At 57.8% G+C, this 7619-nt stretch overlaps 1 protein-coding gene across 4 annotated transcripts in view; it reads right to left on the bottom strand.

Annotated features, from left to right (window-relative positions):
* The window catches only part of TNS1 (tensin 1), a 186514-nt gene that overhangs the window by 123267 nt on the left and 55628 nt on the right, over positions 1 to 7619 (bottom strand). The window contains exon 1 of one of the 4 annotated variants that reach the window (XM_012726537.1): positions 6249 to 6435. The exons of the other annotated variants lie outside the window; for them this stretch is intronic. The gene's annotated coding sequence lies outside the window, so the exon portion shown is untranslated. Of the gene's footprint in view, positions 1 to 6248; positions 6436 to 7619 lie in introns of those variants that run through there. 4 annotated transcript variants of the gene reach the window in all.

The following is a 7619-nucleotide window of genomic DNA, read 5'->3' as shown; positions in this document are numbered from 1 at the left end:
CCCACCCCGCCCCTGGGCTGGCCTGGCAGCCCCTCTCCACCTCTCTGCTCAACCAGCTGGGCTGTTTCTGGGAGTAGAAGCCAGTGATTAGGGCCCTAATCAGCAGGACTTCCTGCCAGCCACTGCCAGAGGTGGGGGCAGGGCTGGAGGGAAGCAAGGTCAATTCAAGGTGAAGTTTGAAGCCTGGAACCAGGGAGGCTCCAGTGGGGAGATGGATTCACACACTGCTGCAGCCCAGAACCCCTCTGGCCCTTTGTCTGACCGGGAGGATACTGCCCAGCCAGGGAAAGGACTCGCCCAGACTCCAGGGGTGGCTTTCCCACTGCCCTGGCCGGAGTGCAGACCCCTCTTGGACTTCCCTTAAATCCCTCTGCCCACCCTCCACCCTAGCACCAATGCCAGCACTGAACCCACACTGCTCCCCATAATGGGTTATAAAAGACCAGCTGGCTGTGTGTCTGAAAGAGGTCAAGGGGAGCCCCACCTTTAAATGGTCAACGGCCTAGAAGTGGGGCAGAGGGGAGCCAGGGCGAAGAAGGGAAAGCAAGTCAGGGTCGGCCTGAGCTCAGGAACCCTCCCCAGCTGTCATCATCATCAACCCAAGCCCATTCTCTCTCCGAAAAAGAAAAATAGCTTAATGCCTTTTGCAGCTGCAACTGGGCGGGCCAGGGGTCCGGAAATGGAGCTCACCTCGACCTGGAGCAACCCCAGCCTCCCTGGGTGGGAAGCAGAGCTAGGTGGAGAATGCAGTTTAGCAGGCCTTAAAGGCTGACCCTGCTAATGAGCAATGTCAGGGGCACCGGAAAGCGGAGGACCCCAGAGAGGGCAGAGGCCCTGGGTGGAAAGTAAGTATGGCCAGGAGCCACACCTCAGTTAAAAGCGCCAGCTCTGAGGCACGCAGGAAGGGCTGGGCAGGGCTCTTCCCCGACTCCTACCAAGGGCCTGAACGGAAGCTGCAGCAAGAGGGATGCAGGTTAGACTTCACTGACACCCACAAGGTAGGTGTCAACACAGCTGGAGGCAAGGGTTAAGGACCCCACTTTACCACACAGACCACCACCCCCCCCCGCCCCCCCAAATAAGTCCATGACTAGGAATGGCCTCTGGAGCCCAGGCCAGGGCCTGCTAGGCCTGGGAGTCTCCAGTTCAGTAACTCGCATCAAGGGACAGGATGTAATCCAAAAGGGGATCGGGGTGCTTTATAGGAATGCCTCTTGTTGGGCCCTCCCTGGTGGTGCAGTGGGTTAAAGCACAGCACTGAGAAGCTAAAGCCACTTCCGCATGAGTTCCATTCCCGCCTGCCCCGGAGGTGACCACATGGCATGGCAGACCTCTCCTGACCCGCCCACTGCTCCCCTCAGCGGTGTACTTCATCGATCTGCCTGTTCTGCTCCCCACTCTGTCTCTGGTGAAGCCTCTCACCGCCCCTGAGCCTCTGGCCTGTACCCCAGTTCTGTATGTACAAATAAATAAATCTTTAAAAAAAAAAAAGAATGCCTCTTTTTTACCCCAACGGCAACTTTCTCAGAGTCCTCCAGAAACACAGACCTGCCTCAGCTCCTTGGGCAGATGAGGTCCCTGGAGGCCTCAATCCCCATCTCTCCCCAACCCCAGAGAGAAGGGTGATGGGAAGGTCTCTTCTCTGGCTCTGCCACCAGGATGCCCTGAGGGAGAAGGATGCCATCACCTGCTCCAGCCTCTGGCCCCAAACCCTCCCCCTCACGGAGATGGGACAACCACAGGCACACAGACAAAGTTGCCGAGGGCTGGGCTCCCAAGGACCACCCCGCAGCAACAACCACTGAGTGTTATCACTGCCGGACCGGCCAGGCGTTCCCCACCATGCTCTAAGTAAACCCTCTTGACCCTCATAATCACACCAAAAAGCAGGTGTATTATCACCCCACTTTACAGAAGAGAAAACTGAGGCTCAGAGGAATTCAGCCGCCTGCCAAGGCCACCTGTAGGCAGGGTGGTCCCGAGCTGGGGCCCGGCCGTCTGGCTCCAGAGTCCAAGTCCCCTGCCTTGCTCACAACCCCTTGGTCCCTGGAGTCCTGTTTCTAGTGCTAGCAAATCCTCGCAGGCCCTGCTGAAGGTGCCACCCCTGCCCCTCCTTAGCGGGCCCAGGCCTGAGCACACAGCAAAGGTCAGCAGGGCACAGCATGCACAGGCCTGTCCCCAGGGAGCTGCCAGCCCAGCTGGCAGACAGGTAGCATAGAGGAAGCTAGCAAGGGCGTGGAAACTGAGGGGTCCCTGATTCTCTACTGGAGCAAGCTAGGAAGGCTCCTGCCAGCTGAACCTCACACGGGGCCCTCCCCACAGTGGCAGATGAATGAGGAGTCCACTGAGCACGCCTACAGCCCCACGGTCCCCACCAGCTCCCCACCCGCCCTCTGGGCCAGTCCCTCCTGCTCCCAGGAACACCCAGTCCTGAGCTTCCAGCCCTAAAAAGGCAGGGATTGCAAAGCCCGGGACCAGCCCTGGAGGAGGCGGCACCAGGAGGCTCAGGCCCATTACCACCCACCCCCACCCCTAGGCCCAAGTCTGTGACCGGTCAGGCCCCCCAAGATGCAAGATGTGGGCAAGCAGGAAGATGGCCAAGGTCACCAGCCTGGGTAGAACAGACCAAGGATCTAACTGGAGCTGCTCTGCACCCTGCCCCCCGCTGGGCAAGCCAGAAGGAAGGAGAGGCCAGGTGTGACTGTGCATAATGGAGGGGGCACCCAGGGAGGTGGGCATGGGCCTCCAGGCTAGCAGCTCTGCACCCCCACTGCTCTGGTTCCAGCTCGCTGGTGGCAGCCATCAGCCTGCCTATAACAGCTTGAAAGCTCAGAGCCAGCCAGCCAGAGAGCCACGGCTTGGGGGTGATATGGCCAAAAGCTTTCCCCAGCCCCCAACTGCACCACACCCATATCTGATTTGCTTTTTTCAGAGTCCAATAAGTGGGGGGGGAGGACACGCAGGAGGGGAGTTTGCCTGTCCCTGCTTAAATGCCCGTGCCTCGATTGGGCTTCAGTTTTCCTTTCTGGAGTGAAAGACTTGTGGCCCCAAAAATAAGTCAAGAAGCCAGACCCTAACTCTGAGCCTGGCTTCTCTAGGCTCATGGAGTGGGCAACCTCGGCACCTCACCCTTCTGCTTACCTCCCACCCCATCCCCATTGGGCCTCTAGGGACCAGGGGAAGAACGTCCCAACTACGTGGCTCCAGCTAGCCCCTGGTTGGAGATGCGGGACTGAAGCTGGACTCATCTTCAAAGTTCGACAAAGCCAGGGGCAGCCCCAGGGGGTAGAATCTGACTCCTACAAACTTCCCTTTCTCCAGGGGAAGAAAGGCAGCCACAGGGCATCCAGAGAGAAGGCCCTGGAGGGCAGGCGGCAGGGATGGGGAAGGCCAGGGTGGGTCCTGACCCACCCCAGAAGACCACTTGGCCTTCCTCAGGTAGGTCGGGCGTCCCAGGGTTTGCTTCAGAAATCTTGAGCCACACCCTCACCCCACCTCCCTCTGCTGCCCGGCCGTACCCCGGGAACAGGTCTTGAGTGTTGCTCCTCCAGAGCACCTCTGGAGAGGCTATTGAGGACCACGCCCCTGCCACTGCCGGTTACACAAGCCACTTCAACCTGCCTAACAACCCAGTAGTAGTTAACAAATTTGGAAACTGAGGCTCAGAGGAGACCCACCCCTGGGTTTCTCGGCTTCCCCGGTGTGGGCACTGCTCCACAGTCTGCCCTCTGAGTCCAGGTACTCTCAGAGGTACAGGCAGCAAGGTCCGGCTGGCTCAAAGCATTCAGCCCTGTCTCCCACTCTGGGCCTCGGCCGGAGGCATGGGCGCCATTGTTGGGAGGCAGGGGTCATAGTCTGGGTGCTCCTGATCCCACACTCCACAGCATGTCACGCCACCCACCGGCCTGCTCTGATCCCTGCAGGGTTAACCAGCAGGGCAGGCAGCAGGGTGGGACAAGAGGAATCGGAAGAAAGTCAGAATCTTTGCAGGAAGCAGCTGGGTAGACCTGGTAGGTGGTTAAGCAAAGGGTACAAACCTCGGGTTCTCTGTTCCCCAAACACTGACAGGGAGGAGGCGGACCTCACGGGGTCCTTGCCCGTGCCCACACCCCAGGCCAGAGGCCACTGCTTCTCCACTGCGGGTGTCAGAGAATTCCCCGACTCCAAGAATCCCAGGACCTCAGGATCCCAAGAGACCTTCAAGGTCATCTCTCGAACCACATCCCAGCTCGGGAATCCTTCCAAACAGTTGTCCAGTCTCTGAAAAACCCCTAGGACAGGAAGCTCACTACCTCACAAGGCAGCCCATTCTCCCACTGACCCACCAGGTTTGTTAGGAAGTTGGAGCCTCCCCTAGCACCAATCTATCCTGCTACCTTGGCTTCCTGCTTCTGCCTCAGTAGGAGCAGACACCGAGAGTTCCCTACCTACCGGGACTCACCCACTGTCCATCAATGCCAGGCAGGTCAACTGACTGCAACCCACCTCTGCAACTCACCTGGTCACCAGCCCACCGTGTTTATAATTCTGGACACTGTAGCCCCCATGGCAAACCGACAAGGGCCTTGAAGGGACAAACGGTAGAGGGGTTGTATCGAATGAGGGATCGGGAAGGAAAAGCCAGAGTTCAAGGGCAGAGATCTGGAAGCAGAGGTCCCAAGTTGCCTCCTCCACCCTCTAGGAGTGCTCAGCTCCGTATCAAAGTCCAGGCGCCCTCCTTCTGAGGGTCCTGTTAGACTCTCCCGGGTTCCTGCCCTTCCCAGGCAGCAGAGTTAAGGCCAACCCAAGCTGGGATTCCCAGCTCTGACCCCCCCTTCAAGCTGCCCCTCCCACAGACCCCTCCAAGCCTGGGCCAGGTCCTCCCTCCACAGCTCTGGACTAGAGGACGGGGCGTAGGGTACTCAGCTGCAGTAGTTTTGAGCTCCTGGGGGAGACTTGGGGTGGGGGAAACAAGACTTGCCGCCAATTGGCAAGGGCAGAAGCAACTTAAGGCCAAATCTGAGCCACAATGGTCCCCACCCCACCCAGGCGGCTTCAGGAAGGGCCCGTCGAAGTCTGAAGGAAAGAGTGTTCCCCACACCCTCCTAACCCCATGGCTTGGTTCTGCCACAGGGCAGGGTCATGGGGCTCCAAGCAGAGAAGGCTGGTCCCCAAGGTCCTGCAATTCTAGTTTCGAGCTCCCTCCTCCTAGCCTCACCCCACCACCACCTCTTCGGACCTCCCCAAACCAGCTCCTCCCCTACCCAGTGTCCATCCTGGCCCCTAACTCCATCCCACGCTCCTGCAGGGGTCCTGGCTAGGGAGAGCAGCGGGATCTCTCGGTCACCCCCTCCCAGTTTCCTCTTAGGACAGTGGCCAGCCTGAAAACATCTGGACAGGCAGCCCTGGCCCTGGTCCTGAGGTGGGGGGTGGGGGACAGACCCTGAGGTTAATTCCCAGTCGCTTCTTGGGCAGGAGAGCAGACAGGGCACCAGAGGGTCACAGGAGGAGAGGGGGTAGGGGCAGAGGAAGGAGTCGGGTGGAAGGCAGCTGCGTGTGTCTGCTCATTAACCACCTGGATTAGCTATTTCTGCCCAGAGGGGTGAGGAAGCAGTAAGGGCAGCCAGATGGGGGAGGGCAACAGTGGGCACTCATGCCAGGCTGTGCCCACAGGCCAGGGAGCACGGACCCAAGCTGAGGGCAGCAGCGCGGAGGAGACTGCTTTTAGCTCCAACCTTTCCAGGCCTCCTGGACCCTTCTGAGCAGCTCTGGCTAACCCTCCGGGAGATGAGGGATCAAACAAGAGAAACGTGTCCAGCAGCAGCTAAGGTGGGTGAATGGCGGGCAGGGAAATAAAGAGGAAAATGCCCGTGCCCACTTGGCAACCCCCTCCCTGAGGAGCCCTGCAGTGGACAGCAGGTAGAAGGAAGTCCAGTCACTTAACACCGCCAGCCTCCCCCTTCCTTGGCCGATGAGTCCCTGGCCGTTTGCTTGCTCCTGCTGGCTTCAGTCTTCAGCACGAACACCAGCAACTTCCCCAGCAAATACAACTCTTCCTGATGGGGTTGTCGCTCTGAGCAGGGACAGCCGCAGCCCAGACACCCCTGTCAGAACCACAGATACATCGGACGCCAGGACGCCCCGACAGGTTGGCCTCCAAGGGGCTAGCCTGGCCCAGAGACCTGGCATCGGGCAAGCTGATGCCCCTTGCCCTGACTTAGGCTGCTTGTGTGGTCCTGACAGCCCCACACACACACTCACTCACTCACCTTTCCGGTTGAGGAGCCACTGGGTGGGGTAGGTGTCTGGGCACAAGGGACAGGAGCAGCGGGCAGTGACAGGGCAGCAGCTGTGGCTGGCAAGAGGCTTGTTGCCAAGAGGAAGGCTTGAGTGAGCGTCGTGTCCAGGTGGAGCAGGCACAGGGAGCAGAGCTGGTCCCAGGGCCACTGCTGGGAGCAACTGACCTAGCTGCTGTGGGCTCCCTCCCTGGCGGGCGGTGAGTTCGCACCGCCTCCTTCCCGGAGCCAGCCTTCAGCTCCTCCGCCTCCTTTAACCCCTGCGGCTCTAGCCAGGCTCCCACCAGGCTCCCAAGCCAGAATGGCCACTCCACGCCTTCAGCCACTGGCCCTGCGGTCTCCCTGGGGACCCCCAGAGGGCCTGGGAGCACAAGTAGAGGAAAGGAGCAGGCCCCAAGAGGTCCAGGTGCCATGGAAAATATACAGCTGCCGAGAAATGCCACTGTGGGTGGAGAAGGATATTACGAGGAATAATAACAACAATATACTAATAAACAATAGCCCCAACTTTTGCAGAACACTCTGCTTTCTGCTATTTCCAACTCATTCTGGAACTGGAGACCTAGACTCTCACTGCAAACATGTTTTCTTTTTAGCTGTCAAATGTGGAATAACAAATGCCTGCTTTGTTTGGGGGCTAAGTTAGGACATTTGGGACTGTATATTCAAAAGTGATTTAAGCTGAACCTTAGTTAATGAAACACAAGCTTCAAACTCTCTTTGAAAGCATCAAAACATTAATGGGTTGATGAATGGACCGTAATGAGGTGAGGCAAGTTCTCCAGTGTTTATTGCAGAAGCTGGTGAATTTATCATGTGATCCTTTTTAGTTTTCTACTATATGTATGAAACACTTCATAACTAGAAATCTTGGGGTGGCGGAAATATGATCTGAAAAGTTGGAGAATCGCATAAATGATTCCAGTGAAGAGCCAATAGGATTATTGGGGGGCGGGGAGTCACGTGCTGTATACCTAGGCATTCAGACATTTAAAGAACATTATCTCTCACTTAATCTTGGGGTGTCACTTAATCTTGGGGTGCCACTTAATCTTGGGATTTTAGCTGAAGAAAGTGATCTGGAAGCCTTAGCTGACTTGTCTGAGACCACACAAGATGGTGACCCCCACCACTCAGCCCTCCCTGGGACTGAAAGACTGCTTCTCCTCTGAAGTTCTGGGCCAGTGATAGGAAGCTTCCCGCCTCAGTTTCCCCTACTGTACAATAAGCTTGAACAAAAAGGCCCAGGAGGAGGACAAAAGTTCTCAGGAAAGGGGCCCTCCCTGGTGGCGCAGTGGGTTAAAGCACAGCACTGAGAATCTAAAGCTGCTTCCGCATGAGTTC

This window comes from Condylura cristata, unplaced genomic scaffold (assembly GCF_000260355.1).
Source record: "Condylura cristata isolate star-nosed mole 26May11 unplaced genomic scaffold, ConCri1.0 scaffold00002, whole genome shotgun sequence".
Lineage (NCBI taxonomy): Eukaryota > Metazoa > Chordata > Mammalia > Eulipotyphla > Talpidae > Condylura > Condylura cristata.
The sequence above is the reverse complement of the archived record's forward strand: the minus strand, read 5'-3'. Positions and strand labels throughout refer to the sequence as shown.